At 38.6% G+C, this 20365-nt stretch overlaps 1 pseudogene across 1 annotated transcript; it reads left to right on the top strand.

Annotated features, from left to right (window-relative positions):
* The first annotated feature begins 634 nt into the window (after positions 1–634).
* Positions 635–1442, top strand: LOC308536304 (microtubule-associated protein RP/EB family member 1-like; annotated as a pseudogene). The gene has a single exon. The product of its transcript is annotated as a microtubule-associated protein RP/EB family member 1-like (transcript).
* The last annotated feature ends 18923 nt before the right edge of the window (positions 1443–20365 follow it).

Genomic DNA, 20365 nt, shown 5'->3' with positions numbered 1-20365 from the left:
TCAACTGAACGCTGTCTCTGTGTCATTCCTTCTTCGCCGACTCCGTCCACACTTTGGGGACCCCTGGACCCACTGGGGTAGGACCCCGGCAAGGTAGAGCTTTGGAGGACCCAAACCATTGTAATATCTAAGATTTCTCCCCTGTATCCAAATCAATTTTCACCCCTTTGAGGGTAATATTGCCTATATTGAGAATATATAATTAATATGAAATGAGGAGTGCTCAACCACTAATGAGTGGTGCCTTAATTTGAGCCTCTGTTCTCATTAGCAGGAGGTGATCATGGTTTCACTTACTTCAATGTCATGGGAAAAAGTATGAGATTTCCCCCAAGATTCTCATTCCTGTTGTAAACATACCTTCTCCCACTTATTTAATCAGACAGATGCTGCTGTAATGGGATTTGACAGAGGTAGTTTAAATCCTAAATCATTTAAAATAGGGTTATTATCAAGGTGGATCTTATCTAATCACAAGAATCCTTAAAAATGGTCTGGGTGCTTTACGTGGGTGCGTTAACAGAGGGGCATGTGAGGTCATCGCTTGGGCGGGCAGAGTGGGATGGTTTGAAAGAGAGGAAGACCGAACCAGAGCCGGGCATGGCAGTGGACATGGTTCTGCACAGAGCCAAAGATGGCAGTGAGCGTATTTTCAACCTACTCACCAGTTATAACGTAAGTTGACATGACATGCTGGCCTGGATCAATGAGTCCCTGCAGTTGAATCTGACAAAGGTCGAACAGATGTGCTCAGGGGCTGCCTGTTGTCAGTTTAAGGACATGCTAGTCCCTGGCTCCATTGCCTTGAAGGAAGTGCAATTTCAAGCAAAGCTAGAACATGAATACATCCAGAACCTCAAAATACTACAAGCAGGTTTTAAGAGGATGGGTGTTAAAATAATTATTCCTGTGGATAGATTAGTAAAAGGAAAGTTTCAGGACAATTTTGAATTCGTTCAGTGGTTCAAGAAGTTTTTTGATGCAAACTATGATGGAAAAGACTCTGACCCTGTAGCTGCCAGACAAGGTCAAGAAACTGCAGTGGCTCCCTCCCTTGTTGCTCCAGCTATGAACAAACAGAAGAAACCTCTCAGCAATAGCAGTGCAGCTCCACAGAGGCCCATTGCGACACACAGAGCTACTGCAAAACCCCTAAGGCTGGCCCCTGTGTGGTGCCAAAGAATCCTGGTGTGGGCAATGGGGACCACGAAGCAGCTGAACTGATGTAGCAGATCAAAGTATTGAAACTTACCCTCAAAGATTTGGAGAAAGAAAGAGATTTCTACTTTGGAAAGCTAAGGGCCTTTAAATTGATTTGCCAGGAGAACGAGGGGGAAAACAACCCTGTATTGCAGAGGATTGTGGACATTCTCTATGCCACAGATGAAGGCTTTGTGATACTTGATGAAGGGGGCCCACAGGAGGAACAAGAAGAGTATTAACAGCTTGGGCCAGCAGAGCAACATCCAAATTCTTCACTCCAAATCATGTGCTTACCTGTAAAATAATCCCTTTTATTATTTTTAGAGGACTCACTGGTTTCTTTTCATCAGCAAAAAGTACCTCTTCTTAAAGTGCACTTTGCAGAAGTTTCACTCTTTTTTCAATAAGTTTGAGTTAGGAGGTTTTGAAGTATTAACATCTAGTTGGTTCACTTAGGGAACAAAGGGGCTGACTATGGGCTCACCATATGGATCATGGTAACACTGATTGCTGGAGAAGGTGCTGTTATGAGATACGCTGAGGTGGATACCTCAGTAGCAAAATGTAAAGACTGATTTTAATTTTAAACTAATGTGAAATCTTGGCAGAGAATGTTTTAATAAATAAATGCCTTAAGAGAAAAAAAAATGGTCTGGGTTCTTCCAGGCAAGAAATATTTGATGTGTGAGAGGTCCTATGAAGAGGGCCATGTAACAAGAACCTGAGTGTCCTAGGTGCCAAGGGTAGTGTCCAATATACAGTCAGCAAAGTAAACTGGGACATCAGTGTCACAACTACTGGCAATGGATTTTGTCAATAACCTAATGGAATGTGAAAACAAACATTTCCTCAGTCAAGTCTCCAGAGGAGAATATACCTGGCTAACACTGTACTGGTATTTCAGACTTATGAAGCCCAGTACAAGGAAACCAGCCAATATGTTTTGGACTCATGGCCCATGGTAATGGTGAGTTGATAAGTTGGTGTTATTTTACACCCCTAAATTTGTTATACAGATATATAAAGCTATAGTTGACACTTGAATTGTACAGGTTTGAACTGTGTGGGTCCACTTATATATGAATTTTTTTAAAAGATACTCTAAATGAATCTTCTCTTCCTACGATTTTCTTAATAACATTTTATTTTCTGTAGCATACTTTAAGAATACAGTATATAGCATATACAACATACAAAATATGTGTTAATCATCTGTTTATGCTCTTTGTAAGGCTTCTGGACAACACTAGGATATGAATAGTTAAGTTTTGAGGGAGTCAAAAGTTATATGTGGATTTTCAACTGCACAGGGATCAGCGACCCTAAACCTCCCACGTTGTTTGAGTCAATGGCAATATATTCCACAATCATTACTGCTCTTTATACTGCACATTCTTCTCATCCCCTCCATAGGAAATAAAATGAGATATTGGGGTGGGAAATGGAGATAATGGCAGTTTCCTTTTCATTTAATTTGCTGTGTGTGTGTGTGTGTGTGTGTGTGTGTGTGTGTTTTATTACTCCTTTCTATTCTTGCAACACTATCCTGTTCATGGGCAAGGTATGAAAGCATCGTCAGCTTTAGTTACGGCACCCCTCACACAGATTTCAAGATATAAGTGAGCTTCGTGGCTTGCTTCTCACAACAGCAGCCCATGCACACATTGTGAAGTACTTATAGGTATATAGGTTTAAGGTTTATCCTGCAGCAGCTGTCCCCCTGTCTTTCAAATGCCAATAAGAATTTGAGGTGTTAGTGAGCTTTTGCTAGGGTTTTCTTCCATTATTCTCCAGGCAGGTCTTTGCTTTGACTGTAGCCCTTCCTCAATCTAGTTGCATCTGACCAAGAGTTGCAGAGATTGTTTTGCTCATTGGAGTAAAACTTTTGGAGGGAGGCAATTTAAATTTGCTAACATCAAATATTATTTTAATCCAGACAACTCTTGATTTAGGTTTAAAGAGATGGCTTTCTTCATCACTCAATATTATGTAAGTATGTTATACAAGAATTTGGGGCAGCTAGAAGGGTGGGCTCTTGTTCCTTAAGAGATTCAGAGAAAGCAGATCAATCAAGCAAAGAGGTTTTACTAATGGTAGTCTATTGAAGGTATATTTTGTATTAAATTTTGAAGGAGGATCTTGATCCTCTACCCCTGGTTTCAGGAGCAACCTTCTGACTTCAAAGGACTGATAGGCTTTATATTGAAGCATAGTAATCCCACCTTTGGAAAACTGCTGTTTGAACTACTCTGTTATTCTTAGACAGTCTCTTATTCTATAGGTCAACTCTGTTATTTTCAGATAGTCCCTTATTCTGTAAAATAACTGTTTTAGTTTGAATAATAGAAAAAGATAAAAAACTTAACTGTCTGACCTTGCAAGCTAGCCGTCTAACATAATAGGCAAATACTGATGATAATTCCCATATTCTCATGCCAAGTGTTTGTTCATTATGTACCCAAGTTTACAAACTGTCTGCAAAAATAACTTACACAAAGCTCTTTGTAAAGTCTGCAGAAGGTCCAGAAAAACCATATTTGGGAGACAAAGAACTGGAAGCATATAAATAGAGAAAGCTTCCTCCGTGTTTTTGGTTCAGAATTTGACAGAGATATTCTGCTCTGAATCCACGCACAATAAAAGACTCCTAATTACTTGGCTTATTAAGGCGTTTTGTATCAAGCCTGCAGATTTACGATACAACAATATATGCCTTGCAAACATGCAGAAAAGTGGCATTTTGACTTGAAGGAAAAACAAAGCTTTATCTGGACTGGAAAAACAAATGAGTGGATGTTTGTCAACAAATACAAGGTTAGTTTTGATATATGTATGTACATATGTGTGTTTTGTTTTGGACATTATTGTTCTGTTTTGTAAAAAATAAAACCTTTGGCAGTTTATTGAATAAAGGATTGTTTAGGGAAAATAGCTTCTTTCTCAATAGCCAGAGAATGCAAGGATAGTTTAAACAACTCCTCCTTTCAAGAAAAGTCTTATGAGGTAATGTTTTTCTATGTGTTCAGGGACAACTTGAGAAAGAGTAAATCTGAATTGGGGTTTTGCTGACCCAGCATTCATTGACAAGCTAGAGACCAACATCTCCTAAGCTTCTTTACCTCTATAGACAGGTAAATTTAAGAAATAAAATATTTCTCATACAGAGTTCGCTGCCATGTGTATAATGATGTTTTGAGGACAAACATTTATTTTTTAACTTGTTTCTTTGTGTACATAGATACTGATTGTGGATAGAGAACTTCTTGTTTTAGATTAATTGGCTGAGGATTAATTAATATAGGATACTTATATACCTATTTAGAGTGATTCTCCATTTGAACAGGGAGAATTGGTGACATTACTTGTTGGTGTTTGTGACAGCCTATGGCCACATGATTGGGACTCACTGTTCCAGATTTCAAGAAGTTTTCCAAGAATTGAGCTAACATCAGGACAATCTGGGGTTTATTTATGGTAATTTTGCCAAGTTACACAAAAAATCTGAGGACAAATAAATCCTTATTTATGGTTTCAAGTCACATCATGTATATAGGTACAGTTTGAGGACAAATTGTCTCCTGCTTTTTCCTTGTAATTCTTTATAGTGATATTGTGGAGGCAAGTACCATTTGAGATGGGTTTCTTTAGCCAAGTCATCAGGGACTTTTGGTGGCAAATAATACCTTATTTTCGGATAATTTGTTCAAGGATGTAGAGACAGTTAGTACAGAAATAACCCTCATACCCTCATATAAAATTATTCATGCACAGAAATTTAAGAAATAAACTACTTACCCCATGTTCACTTTCCAAGTGGGGAGGGACAATTGAATGGGGGTACCATCTTAATTAATGTTCTTTGTCTTAATAAGGAAGGAAATTTAAGGACAGTATAGGGTGTACCTCTTTGTGTGGGTCTTTAAGACTGTAGCAGTAGCATGGGGGGAACACTACATGTGGCAAACTACACATTAAGGAAATTTTGGCAAATGGCAAATGACTCATTACTTTGGAGGTTTTTGCTTTTGGGTAAAACAACAGCATTTTAACAAACAATTACCCAGTTGAATTAGTCTAAGCATGTGAAGGAGGTGTGTGGACAACATCTTACTTATTAGTTTATCTTTGTCCATGCGTTCAGAAAAAATTGAGGGACAAAGAGGTCTTGATTTTTGGACATTGGGATATAAATAACTTCTTCCAAGGACTTCTTCATAAATTATTATGGCCATAGTGTATGAGTATATTGTTATTTTGGATTATTTGTCTCAGTAAATTAGAGGCAATTTTGATTAAACAATTCTGTATGTGAGATTTGTGTTGCATTCATTGGAAACACAGTGTAAAAACACCTCCTTTTTTGGTATTTTTAGTGTTAATAGCTAAAATAGACCTGAGTTCAAATTTCTTCTCTGCCGTGTAGTAGTTGTGTGCCATTGGCAAAAAGTACTCAGTATTTCTGAACTTCAGTTCATTAAATATGGAAACAAATAGTCCCAAACCTAGAGTCATTGAGTGGATTGAATGGCATATGTTTGTAGGTCACTTAAAACAAAGCCTGTTTCACTAAGTGCTCAGTGAGGACCATCATCCTCAATACAATGATAAACTCTTCTTTGTGTATAGCTCTTTACAGTTTACCCTCTTCTCCATTCAGACATCTTAGGGTTTTTACACAAAATATTACTTTTTTAGTCCTACCCCATTATTGAATGCTTTCAAAATGACTTTTGGCAAGACACTAAGCTTCTCTGCCTTTATTGTTCATCTTTCAAGCTGATATGATGATAGCACACAGCCTATTTCATAGGTTTGTGAATATCAGATTACATTTTGTATGTTATTTGAAAGTTTAATATAATAATATTAGGGCATCTTTATCATCTCAGTTAATCCACCTAGCAGTCCAGCATGTAAAATATTAATAGTTTGATTGTATTAATGATGAAGATGCATTTCAGAAGGGTTCAGAAACTTTCCCAAGGTCATATAGCTAGTAAATGGCAGTGCCAAGACTTTATTACAGGTATTTATAACTACAGAATCATGTTATTACTCTCCATAATAAACTATTTCCCCACTGGAAATTTAGACATAGTACTGACTTACAAAATTCTAATTTTATCATCATTACTATTATTTAATACTAGAGGCCTGGTGCACAAAAATTTGTGCACTCGGGGGGTGGTCCCTCAGGCTGGCCTGCATCCTCTCACAGTCTGGGAGCCCTTGGAGGATGTCTGACTGATGGCTTAGGCCTGATCCCTCTTACAATCCCATGAGGAGCAAACCTAAGTCGTCAGTCGGACACCCTTAGCGCTGCTGTGGAGGCAGGAGGGGCTCCTGCCATCGCCGCTGCGCTCGCCAGCCATGAGCCTGGCTTCTGGCTGAGCGGCGCTCCCCTGTGGGATCACACTGACCACCAGGGGGAAGCTTCTGCATTGAGTGTCTACCCTCTCATGGTCAGTGTGTGTCATAGTGACTGGTTGTTCCACCATTTGTTCGATTTTCATATTAGTCTTTTATTATATAGGATAACCCAGTGGCAACTAGAGGAGTTAATTATTTTCTAAGGAATATTTCCTTTCTACTATCTACATAAAACTGACGAAAGATGTACTGAAAGTGTAAAAAAACAACAACAAACAAACAAGAAATAGGAACCAGTAGAATATTCTGAGCATGCTTTTGTGAGAGTATGGAGTATTGTAATAGCTACAGATCTGAACATAGATATGTGTGAACCACAATGTGGTAGACAATGAGATTTACATAGAATTGATGAGTTGGGCAAAGAAAATTGAATATCAGGGTGACTCTGGGTATTTCAATGTCCAAGAAGATAACAGCATTATGTAATTAATTAGATTGAATTAAATAGGAAGAGGGAGATTTTAGAGAAAATATAAGTTCAATAGCCAAAAGGTTTAGTTTTCTAACAATCTGACTTCTAAAAGTGAGGCTAATTAAGAAAGTTGGTTAATGGTTAAATATTTTTAGTCAAGGAAAAATGACATACTGATATAAGTAAAATCTTCATTTTTCTGCTTAACCATCTTTTATTTGTGACAAGATATCCATGATTGTGGAATCAAATTCCCCTCCCTGGCTTTCAAAGTTTTCATAATAAGGTCATATACTACTAGAGAAAAATAAGTTTGAGTCTTAGTTCTCCCCATTCTAACCATGAGGCCTCAGTCAAATAATTTCTCTTCTCTGACATGCCTTTTCCTTATTTAAAGTGAGTATAATTCTAGTAATAATATTACATATATGAATATGTACTCATGCATGATAAAGATCATTAGAAATGATAGGAAGTTTTAGTACAATCTCGTGTCTTCCATTACATCCAAGAAATATCTCCATTTAGGTTGGTACCAATCTTATATCTCAACTATATTTATAATTATGTTAATTCTTTCTTGGATTATTCATCTTCTTCTTCACTAATATAAATTCTATTCATCTCCTATATTCAGATAACTGTATAATCTTCTTCTTTTGACAACTCCTTAGTAACTACACACATACACACACAAATGCACAACCTTCTTTTGTTATTTAACTGTGTCAATGATGCTTTGTTCTATTCTTTCATACTTAACTCTATCATCAAGGTGTTTTGTAGTTTATCATTTTTATCATACATAGGCCTTACTAAATACCATGGAATTGAATTACATCTCACCTAATTTCTTTGTTTCAAATCATTTCATTTTCTTTTACTCTATAATGAAAGAAGAACGTGATTCTACAAATGGAATCTTTTTATCTATGCAAGAGATGATATTTAATTCTTCTTACCTTCTTTCACAGAGCTGTGTTCATTTAGGCTAAGTAAACCCCCTTTGCTTTTTCTAATATCAACCTTATTTATTACATAGTGGATAATTAATTAAGCTATAATAATATTTAGCAGGAAATGTTGTACATACCATATATGTTGATACATTTGCTATCTTGAGTGGCTATTGAAATTATTTTGGCCATTAACATCAAGAATAATTGCTGTCTCACTAGGTATTAGCAGACTCTCAAAGAGAATGTGATTGGAATATATCAGATAAAATTATATTTTCTTTCAATAATGGAAATGGATCTGCAGTCTTTCTACAGTGTCTAATTAATTCAATGTATGGGTATGGTAAATTTATTACTTTTACTGGTAATTGCTACACATTTATGAGAAATAAGATCACTTAAAAACAATATCCTCTTCCTGTAGCTATGTCAATATGTTAAGGCTTTAAAACCATCACACAGATTCAGGAAACATAACAATGAAATACAAATCAAAGCAATTATGTTGCATATAGCAAGGGTTAATGCGGCCAATCTTTAGGTCCCTTCCGCATTTGTTAGATAAGAAGAGAATGCTTGCAACACACCCATGATGTTCTTAAAAATACACCTTGAGATGTTCATATTTCAGTTCTTTCCCTGTACTTTCAAGTGGTTCAATGTCACTCTTACCATTATTAGAATTTAACTATATTCACCTGGACTATGACATTTTCAAAGATTCCTTTCTCCACTGAACACCTTAAAGTAAAAGTCATATTTTTGTAATTTTTGTTGATATATGGGATTTGGTGTCTTGCTTTTTCTCTAATATGCATATTGTTAAAGAATCAGTTTCCAAATAATTGTATTTTAGGTCAGAAACATAAACTTAACCTATATAAAGTATTATAATCATCACTCAAGGTAAAGATAGTATATATGGCATCATAAAGACGCACATGGGAATTTCACTGAATTCAGCCAGAGGCTTTTACAAATCATCTGTCATTTGAGGAAATTCTCAACTGTGGAAGAATGGGCTTGATTTTACTCCTTTATCTTACTGAAGTCCAGAAAACAGAGAAAACAAGTTGCCTCTTTTCCTCCTTCACCAAGTGTATGGTAGCTACACTTATAAAATTCCTTTTATCTGTTTGACATTTTAGTTCAGAGGTTTAACCTTACTAATTAATGTGTCTAGGGAAACAGATTTAATAGTTATTCACTGAGGTTTCCAGATTGATTTATTACTCAATGAATTTATTCCTCAATTTAGCATTACTGATGTAAATGTTAGAGAAAATGCCTCTGTGAAGTTTAGTGTTTGATCTGGTTTTTAGCTTGTAGTGCTATTTTGGAGATTTTGTGTGGACTGCTAAGTAGGGAATTTGATGTTTACTCTGGGAAAGTTATTTCAAAAGGGTGGTGTAAGAATAAAATGTTAAATTATTTGTAGAATAAAGCATAAAATATGTTATATGATACTAAGATTTATATAAATAATATTAATAAATATTATATAGATCTAATGTAATGAAAGAGCTTCAGTCAGTTGATTTTCTTTAATAAAATTAATAATTCCATCCTTCAGTTATGTTATCTAAAAGATTTGAAAACCATAGATTATGTAACTGAATATGAAATTGTAATTATACTAAGAAAATTCTTAAAAGCAGAGATCTGTGGTTTCTGATTTTAGATGAAAGACATTTTCATCTGTCCTTTCGTTCCCCGCAATCCTTTGAAATTAATGCAAGCATCAAAGAATTGAAAAAAAAAAAGTAATGAACATATGGAGGATATTTAGACAGAGATAGGAATTAGTGGACAAGGGCTGTGTTGAATTTTTGGAAGATGGAAAAGTCAGGGGAGCCATATTAACAGATGATCCTGAGCAGAGTGAAAAAAGCTCAGAGCACCTGCATAAGAAGGTTCCATTACAGGAGATTTTTATTCTCAGTGCAGTTCTCCAGAAACAGCAGCTCTGTAGAATGGAAATAAGAAAATAAATATAATCAAGGATTTTGATTAAAGAACTTATTTCTACTTGCAGAAAGAAGTGTAGTTGGGTCTTCTCATTTATAATAAGGACTGCTAACAGTAAAGGGAATTATTAACTATCTGACCTAATTAAACATTCTTTTCAAAAAATATAAACAGAAAACCAAGAATCATCAAAAACTTTCAGGAAACTAAAGAGAGGGACCATAATAATAAAATGACATCTTATTCCAGAAGGCACATGTAGTTTTTTAGGGAGAAGAGGAGAATTCAGAAAAACTAGTTTATTATTTCAGAGAGATTTGGTAAGATATGCATCTGTAAGATAAAAATAGGCTTCTGGTGTAAAAGAATAATCAGAGGCAAAGAAGACTTTGAGAAAATTAAAAATAGATTACCAAAATAAGAAATTCAATATAAGAGTTGGAAAATATGTTTGAAAATACTTTCAGAAGACAGAGGGGGAAAATGAAGCAGAATGTGTGACAGGAAAGTTAGAAGACATTAAAGACCAAGGTACAAGGAGAAACAACCTTCTCATTAGGAGGCCCAGAAAGAAAAGAGAAGATGGGAGAAGAGCAGCAAGTAGCAAAGAAATAAACAGAAATTTCCCAGTGTTGTACAAATACAAAGCTCTACAGATTGAAAGGGTCCATTGGATGTTGAGCATGGTGAATGAAATAAAATAAACAAATCTTCACAAGATGCTATAGCAAGGATTAAGAATAAGATATAAAAGTATCTAGAAAAGAGACAAAACAAACACAGTAGATTATCTACAAAGTAATGATAAAAAGATTGGCACAAGACAAGACTTCTAGGTAGGGACATAAGATTCTAGAAGACAAGGGACAATACCTTAAAGTTCTGAGTCTGAGGGATGATGATTTTGGATTTAAAACTCAGTGCCTAGACAAATTAGAGTGAGAAAAAAATTTTAAAAATGCAAAGACTTAGTCATGAATTAGTTTCTTAAAAAAAGATCAGAAATGTTTTATGGTTGTGGAACAATAAAAATAAAAAGACTAGAAATAGAATCTAAGAAATGTGAAACTGATGAGTACAGTAGAAATAATTCTCAGGATGATATCTGTGTTAGTAGTTCCAGTATAATAGTTGGAAATTGTGTTTGGCTGTTAAAGACAGTCCTTACTGTAATAATTAAAATACACAAATATTTATTTTTATCATATTATAAACAATGTTGAGGTAGTTGGTTGCTGGCATTGTATCAACAATACAACTTTACAATTCCCAAATGGCTATCGAAGTGCTAGCCATCATATTGGCATTCTAGGTTGAAATAGGAAAGCAGAAGAAAGGGAAAACAAAAGGCACCTCTCAATTAAGTCAATTTCTTGGAAGACCCCTCAACAACTTCTAATTATATGTCATCGACCAAACCTAGTTGTAAAGGAGGTCATATCAGAACCAGGGTGAAACTTAATTTTGGGGTGGGCAATTAGCAATCTCTGACATGACTTGAAAGCATTTTATTGCATTCAACAAATAGTATGATGTGATATTCAATGATATTTCATGGTGAAGGGAGCATATATTTATTTTATAAATAAGACATAGAAGGCCTTTATATTTTTAGGAAGAATAGAATTAGATATAAGAGAGTCATATACCACAAACAAAACAAACAAAATGAAATGACTTGAAAATATGCAATGATTTTAAGCAAAAATTAACTCTGTTAAAAGAGAATCACTATGACTTTGAACCTGGAGCATTAACTAGAAATTTTTAGTGAAGTTGCAAAGGAATAGTGAGAGGGGACATCCAGATCTTATTGGGAAAGCTTCAAGTTTCTAACCATTAGGTATGATATTAGCTGTATGTTTTTCGTAGATATTCTTTTTTTAAATATATTTTATTGATTTTTTACAGAGAAAAAGGGAGAGGGATAGAGAGTTAGAAACATCGATGAAAGAGAAACATCGATCAGCTGCCTCCTACACACTCCCTACTGGGGACATACCCGCAACCAAGGTACATGCCCTTGACAGGAATCAAACCTGGGACCCTTGAGTCCGCAGGCTGACACTCAATCCACTGAGCCAAACTGGTTAGGGCTCGTAGATATTCTTTATCAAGTTGAAGAAGTTCCTTGTATTCCTAGTTTGCTGAGAGTTTTTATCATGGATGGGTGTTGAAATTTGTCAAATGCTTTTCCATCATCTATTGATGTGATTATATGATTTTTTTCTTTTTTACTCTTGATAAGATGAATTATATTAACTGATTCTCAAATGTTGAGCCAACCTTGTATATCTTGGATAAATTTCAGTTGGTTGTGGTTTATAATTTTTAAAAAATACATTATGGGATTCAAATCGTTAATTGTTGAGGATATTTGCATATATGCTCATGAGAGATATTGGTCTATAGTTTCCTTCGTTTTCAGATTTTAAACTCAATCTATAACCAAAGCACAGAAAACTTAATTATAATTGAAAAAAAGGCTATAAATATAATATAGCTTAACAATAGAAGGAAAAGAGAGGTTAAGTACAGACCATCCAGTGTGGCTTGGTGGTTGATCATCAACCTCTGAACCAGAAGGTCATGATTCGATTCCAGATTGGGGCATATGTCCAGGTTGTGGGCTCGATTCCCAGTGGGGGGCATACAGGAGGCAGCCAATCGATGATTCTTTCTCATAAAAAGAGGGACATATAAATATGTTAACATATGTTCTGTAGTAGGGAGTTAAGAGATACTGTCTAGAGTTGATGGATCAAGAAACAATCATTAAATGTATATTATTTGTTATTAGAGGACCGATGCATGGATTCATGCACTGGTAGGTTTCCTTGCCCTCTCACAATCCGGGACACCTCAGGGGATGTTGGACTGCCAATTTCGGCACAATCCCCACAGGCCAGGCTGAGGGACCCCACTGGTGCATGAATCCCTGCAATGGGCCTCTAGTATGCATATAAGACCTTTGGTTAATCTCTTCCTGCCCTCTCCTTTCCCCACTTCCCTCTGAGATTCATCAGTCTGTTCCATGTTTCTATGCCTGTGCATTGAGCATCTGGTCCCTGATGGTCAGTGCGTGTCATAGCTACTGGTTGAATGGTCGAGAGGTCAAACAATCCCTTAGGCTTTTATATCTATAACTAGAGGCCCGGTGCACAAAAATTTGTGCATTCGGGGGGGAGGGGGGGTCCCTCAGCCCGGCCTGTGCCCTCTCGCAGTCTGGGACCCCTCGGGAGATAACGACCTGCTGGCTTAGGCCTGCTCCCAGGTGGCAGAGGGCAAGCCCAATCCCTAGGTGCAGCCCCTGGTTGGGCTCAGAGCAGGGCCGATTGGGGAGTTGGGGCGCCACCCCCTATCATGCACAGAGCAGGGCGGATTGGGAAGTTGCGATGCCACCCTCAGTCACGCTCAGGGTAGGGCCGATTTGGGGGTTGGGGCACTGCCCCCTGTCACACTCAAGGCAGGGTTGATGGGGAAGTTGCGGTGCCACCCCCTGTCACGCACAGAGCAGGGCCGATCAGGGGGTTGGGGCGCTGCCACTCTCACACTCAGGGCAGGGCCGATGGGGAGGTTATGGCTCTACCCCATCACACACAGAGCAGGGCCCATGGTGGGTGGGGGGGGGGTTGGGGCTCTGCACCCTGTCACACACAGAGCCTCAGGGCAATCAGGAGGTTGGGGAGCTCCCCCCTATCAGGCACAGAGCAGGGCTGATCAGGGGTTTGGGGCACTTTCCCCTGTCACAAACAGAGCAGGGTGGATAGGGAGGTTGTGGCCCCGCCTTCTGTCACACACAGAGCCGCAGGACGATCAGGGGGTTCAGGCGTTGCCCCCTGTCATGCTGATCCCGGTTCCAGGAGGCCTCGCTGATCCGCTGATCCCGGTGCTGGGAGGCATATTACCCTTTTACTATATAGGATAGAGGCCTGGTGCACTGGTGGGTGCCGGCTGGTTTGCCCTGAAGGGTGTCCTGGATCAGGGTGGGGGTCCCCACTTCGGTGCCTGGCCAGCCTGGGTGAGGGGATGATGGCTGTTTACAGCTGGTCACACATCCTTCAGGGTGGGGGTCCCCACTGGGGTGCGGCCCAGCCTGGGTGAGGGGATGATGGCTGTTTGCAGCTGGTCACACACCCTTCAGGGTGGGGGTCCCCACTGTGGCGCCTGGCCAGTCTGGGTGAGGGGCTGAGGGCTGTTTTCAGGCTGGGGGTGACTGAAGCTCCCAACCGCTCCTTTTTTTCTTTTTTTTAAATTTTTTATTCTGGACCAGCTTTAGCTTTGAGGCTTGGCTCCAGCTCTTAGGCCTCCACTGCTGAAAGTAGGTTTCTGGCCTTTGCTTACAATGTTGCGATCCTGCTGGCTGAAGCCTGGACTAAAGCAGGATTCTGGGGTTTTGTTTAGCTTCTATATTTGTTACATAGTTGCTTAGAGTTGCAGCTCAGAGGCCTGCAGCAGCAGGCGGGGAACGTTGGAGTCCTCCGTCACTGAAGCAAGCAAGCCTCATGTTAGTTTCAAGCTGCCTGGCTGCCGGTGGCCATCTTGGCTGGCAGTTAATTTGCATATTGCCCTGATTAGCCAAAGGGAAGGGTAGCGGTGGTACGCCAATGACCATGTTTCTCTTTTATTAGATAGGACTAGAGGCCCGGTGCACAAAAATTGGTGCACTCGGCGGGGCGGGGGGGGTGTCCCTCAGCCCGGCCTGTGCCCTCTCACAGTCTGGGACCCCTCGGGAAATGACTACCTGCTGGCTTAGGCCTGCTCCGTGGGGGATTGGGCCTAAGCTGGCAGTCAGAAATCCCTCTGGCAGCCCAGCAGCCCTTGGGGGATGTCCACTTGCCAGCAGGGAGCAGGCCTAAGCTGCAGTCAGACAACCTTAGCACTGCTGAGGAGGCAGGAGAGGCTCCCACCACCACCACTGTACGGGCAGCCATCAGCCTGGCTTGTGGCTGAGAGAGCTCCCCCTGTGGGAGTGCACTGATCACCAGAGGGCAGCTCCTGCATTGAGCGTCTGCCCCCTGGTGGTCAGCGTGTGTCATAGTGACCAGTCAATCTCAGTCTTTCTGCTGTTAGGGTCAGTTTGCATATTACCCTTTTACTATATAGAATAGAAGCCTGGTGAATGGTTGGGGGCCGACTGGTTTGCTTTGAAGGGTGTCCCGGATGAGGGTGGGGGTCCCGCTTTGGTGCCTGGCCAGCCTAGGTGAGGAGCTGATGACTGTTTTCAGGCTGGTCACACCCCCCTTCAGGGTGTGGGTCCCCACTGGGGTGCCTGGCCAGTCTGGATGAGGGGATGATGGCTGTTTTCTGGATGTCCACACCCCCTTTAGGGTGGGGGTCCCCACTGGGGTGCCTGGCCAGCCTGGGTGAGGGGCTGAGGGCTGTTTTCAGGCTGGCCAGGACTGAAGCTCCCAGCCTCTCCTTTTTTCTTTTCTTTTTTTTTTTCTGGGATTTATTTACTTTCTACAATTGAAACATTGTTGCCGTCACTGTTGCTCCCAGCTCTGAGGCCACAGCTGAAAGCAGGTATCTGGGGTTTGCTTAGCTTCTATAATTGAAACATTATTGCTTTTGGGCTCAGAGCTGGGCCACGGCAGGCGGGGAACCTTGGCTTCCTCCATCACTGGAGCAAGCAAGCCTCATGTTCTCTTCAGCTGCATGGCTGCCGGCTGCCATCTTGGTTGGCAGTTAATTTGCGTATCTCGCTGATTAGGCAACAGGAAGCATAGCAGAGGTATGGTTAATTACCCTTTTTGTCTTTTATTAGGTAGGATAATAAAAGTGAAATGTGCTAATTAGACCAGAGAGCTAAGCGACCTTCCGGACATCATTCCGGATGAAGCTGCAGTGGCAGAGGCCAAGGCAGAGGTGGTTAGGGGAAATCAGGCAGGCAGCCGAGCAGTTAGGGGCATCAGGCAGGCAGGCAGGCAGAGGGGATGGGGCAATTAGGCAGGCAGGCAGGCAAGCGGTTTGGGGCCAGCAGTCAGACATCCCCCAAGGAGTCCTGGATTGTGATAGGGTGCAGGCCAGCTGAAGGAATCCCTCCCATGCACAAATTTCATGCACTGGGCCTCTAATATATAGATAATGTCAGAAAGGAGAACAATTCAAATTAAAACATAATATACAAAAATTGGAAAGAAGAGAAAGAGTGATGGATAGTAGTGGGGGTGAGTTAAATCTTTCACATTTTATAGCAGATACAAAATAGGTACTTTTTATTATTTAGAGTACAAACTATGCTGCTGGGACAAAGAAATGCCAAAATAAAGGTGTTTTTTTTCTTTAATGTAATAGTTTAAGTAGTTAGTATGACTGTCTGGTATGTTGGTTTGACAGGATCCGGGATCTAGGCTCCTTTTATTACATTTCTACACTATATCCTCAATACACAGCCTTCATCTTGCTATCTATTTGGGTGTTTTAGATCAACATCATAAATTTATTTCAGGCCATGGATTAAGAAAAACCAGGAGTGGCAAAAATCATACCTTTCATTTGTACCCTTCTGTCCTTGTTGGATTATTATTTCCATGTGTTTTTAATAATTATAATGTAATAACAACATATAAATTTAATTTATGTGGCAAAGATATATCCCCTTTTTAGATTGCAGGAGGGGAAATGACGCCTGTAGGAGAGTAAAAAGATCAGATTTAGGGAAAATAAAAAGCTTTAGTTAAATTACCTTTGGATTTCTACAACTTTTTTGCTCCTGTTTTCTCTTGTTTGCTCACACAAGGGTGTGCATCAGCCCTTGCCATATAAGTTGAAAAATAAAAGACAAAATAAAAAGATATCTATCAGTACTTTGGGCAAATGAGGTTACTCAAGAGAGAGAATCAGAGAATAAGATCAAACACATTCCATGCCATTTTGTCCATGGCCTAGAACTGGGCAGTGTTTCTCCTTTCAGGTCTTTGACCTATAGGATGCTTTCATGTGCTGAGCATTGAAAGATTTTGCTGCCTCCCTTTGAAAGTTACTTCCTTGTCTAATATATTTCATCCATTGAACATTGGGGGCTTATTTTCTATTCCAGGTACATTTTCCTTTCCTCAATTTAATCCAATTATTTGTAATTACACCCTTCAAATCATCTCTATAATTTCCATCTGTTATTACGATTTTCAAATACCTGCAGACAGTAACTCCTCAGTCATTATGTAGTCAAATACACCTATTATTTCTTCTTTGATCTTTTAAGTAAATTTCTTCAGCCACTCAATGTCCATGGTTTTAGGGATTCTTTTTCCTGCATTTGTCCTCAAAAGGACCTATATCTATTTCTTCCTGAGAGCAGCACATAGTTTCTTTCTCCTGAAATAAATTGTTTCTTACAGAGATTTGAGGGGGATAAGAGTACATTTGACTAGATGACCTTGAAGGTTCCTTTAAATCCTGTTATTTTTCAATTTTATATAAAGATTATAAATTGTTTTTCACTTATAAATTGTGCAGCTAAGCAGTGATCTCTAAAACGAAGTAAGAATGTCAAATGCAAAACTTTTTCCTTGTCATCTTCCAATCTTTAGCAATGTGAATATATTTTGGACTGTGTATACAGTATTTGTGCATAATGTTATATTTTGCTTCTATAACTGGAAACTATTTCATATATAAATATCTATATAATATACCATCCACCTTTATGTCTTTTAAAATAGGCAGTCATCTATTGTTTACTATATCATAGCTTATCTAACCAAATATGCAAATCTTAAATACCATTATTCCTGGGTTATAAAATTGCATAATATATATAACAGGTGACTGATACATTAAATAGAGAAATAAACTTTATTTTAGTACTGAGATTACCACTAATAATTCAGAGGATGCTCATAGATTCATAAATGATATTTTATTGTCTTAAATTCTTTTTCTTATTTTTGAGAGACATCAAAATTGCATGGTTGACTATCTTGCAATGATGTGCTGCAGAATTTATCCATTGTTACTTTCTTTTTTAATTTAACATTTGACTTTTCTGTAAGGTACATTCAGTGTCTTTGGTTGTATATATCATATTGTATAAAAAAACTAAACCCAAGAAGAATCCTTTTCCAGCCTTAACAAAGCATTTAAAACACAAGGAAATTCTCTTCTTGGATACACCCCCTGCAGTTCCCAGTGGCTAATATTACAGAAGGTGTAAAATGTGCTTCCAGTTATCACAGTGATAGTTCCTAAATAAAAGTATTGCTAACTGGCCTCATGTGATAATATTTACAAAGCTAGCAGGCAGATACATCGGTCTCTTTCAATATTGAAGTTGCCTTTGGCATGTGTCATTTTGTTAAGTAAGCCCTTCCCATGATGTGCATCATTATTCTGCTGAAAGTACAGAGAAGATAAATAATTTTCACTCTGCATGAGAGAAGCAACTACTCTGAAAAAGTTGCATTACTGAAGACTAAAAAGTTTAGGGTCCATTACCAAAGAATTGTGACACTCTTAGTAATAAGGTAATGAGATAAGCTTTGGGCCAGACATATCCCCTACCTTCAAGGAATTTACACATACTAGTGTAAATTACTAGTGTAATTTGTTAAATAGATTAAGAAATTGTGGTAAGTGCTATGTCAAAGGCAAACACCAAGTGGCAATGAGAGAGCTTAAAAGAGAAAAGTAATTAACTCTGTGTTTGCAGTTTCTGGCAGATAGTACAGAGAAGACATCAAGTATATTGAGTGATGAAAGATGAGTAGGTGTTGATGCAGCAATAAAAAGAATGGCCACTCAATTCAGGCCTTGTGAAGAGCATATCCACAGGTAGGAAGGCAGGATTATGTTTTAAAGAGTTGCTGTTCTTCAGTGCTGGCTGCAAGTGGTCCTTGCAGTACTTCTTTCCTAGTTTGAAAAAGAGACTTTAATTTAACCAAGTATTATTGCCCAGGCTTGTCATATTCTCTTCATTCATTTGTATGTAGACCTTACCTTTATGCTTGCTGTTATTGCTAGAACATGGCAGTGGAGCAGTGTGTAGGAATGGAGATGGAGTGTCAATGATCAGCTTAGAATCAAGGTGTTTTTCTCAAAAATGTGTGTCCTGGCCATAACAAAAACTAACTTACTCCTCTTGTCATCCTAGATGAGATTTTTAGTTCATGGGCAGCAAACCAACTCAAGAGGCTTAAACAAACAAAAAATATTCAACATATCTCATCAGTTTTTAAGGTTAAAAAAAACCACCACCAACAAAAGAGAAGCTTTCTGTAGCCCAGAGGTGGGGAACCTTTTATCTGCCAGTGTCCATTTGGATATTTATAACATCATTGATGGCCAATATAAAATTATCCACTTAAAAATTAGCCTGCTATATTTGGTCAAACATTTAATTAACTCACCCCTAATGCCTTGGCCGGGTGAGACCAAATGATTTCAAGGGCCTTGTGCGGTCTGTGGGTTGGATGCTTCCCATTCCTGCCTACTCCAACATTGAGGGAAAGTCCATTAGTAGATGCTTCCTCACTAGAAAAAATTTTCAAATATCTCTTAAATATTCTGTCAATGGAAGCTGCAAATGCATATTTTATTCACTGAAGTAGTGGAAGCTATGTAGACAAATCAAATAAAAATTCATCAAGTATCCTTTACTGTGTTTTCTAGCTTTTCTTTAAATTTTCTCCAAAATTCTTAACATGGAAATAGACTTATACTTGCTAAAATTTTGCCCAGATTAATTATGTCCAGATAAGATTTTGACAAATGTGTTTTGAATATATTTTGCCCTAAAGTAAAGGAAGCTGTGGGTTCTGAAAGAAATGGGAATCTGGTATCTTCTGCTTCTATTTTATTTTGTGGGAAATTTTCTCCATTGAGTATCTGCTATAGAAAGCTGTTTATATGATGGAGATGGCACAGAAACTTTATCTTTTGTGAAGATTCTGAGTTATTGATAGTGGCTACTGGGAATTCTGTGTAGATAAGAAAAGAAGGCCAAGTTTGATCAGTGATGACTGTCATGGGCACAGGTTCCAGAGTGGTAGTATGCAGGCCAGGTTACTGCCATGTCAGCTATGTATTCTTAATCTAATGCCTAGACCAGTGGTTGGTAAACTCATTAGTCAACAGAGCCAAATATCAACAGTACAACGATTGAAATTTCATTTGCGAGCCAAATTTTTTAAGCTTAAACTATATAGGTAGGTACATTGTTATTAACTTAATTAGGGTACTCCTAAGGCTTAGGAAGAGCCACACTCAAGGGGCCAAAGAGCCACATGTGGCTCGCGAGCCACAGTTTGCAGACCACTTGCCTAGACTATAAACCAGTCTATAACCTTTGTCTATTCTGCAACAAGATGATTGAAATTCCCCATATATTTGTATTCATTTATCATTTGAAATTATAGAATTACAAATAATAATCTATATATTTTTAAAA

The sequence above is a fragment of the Myotis nattereri genome (assembly GCF_964212035.1).
Source record: "Myotis nattereri genome assembly, chromosome: X".
NCBI lineage: Eukaryota > Metazoa > Chordata > Mammalia > Chiroptera > Vespertilionidae > Myotis > Myotis nattereri.
Note: the sequence above shows the minus strand (reverse complement) of the source record. Positions and strands in the feature narration are given on the sequence as shown.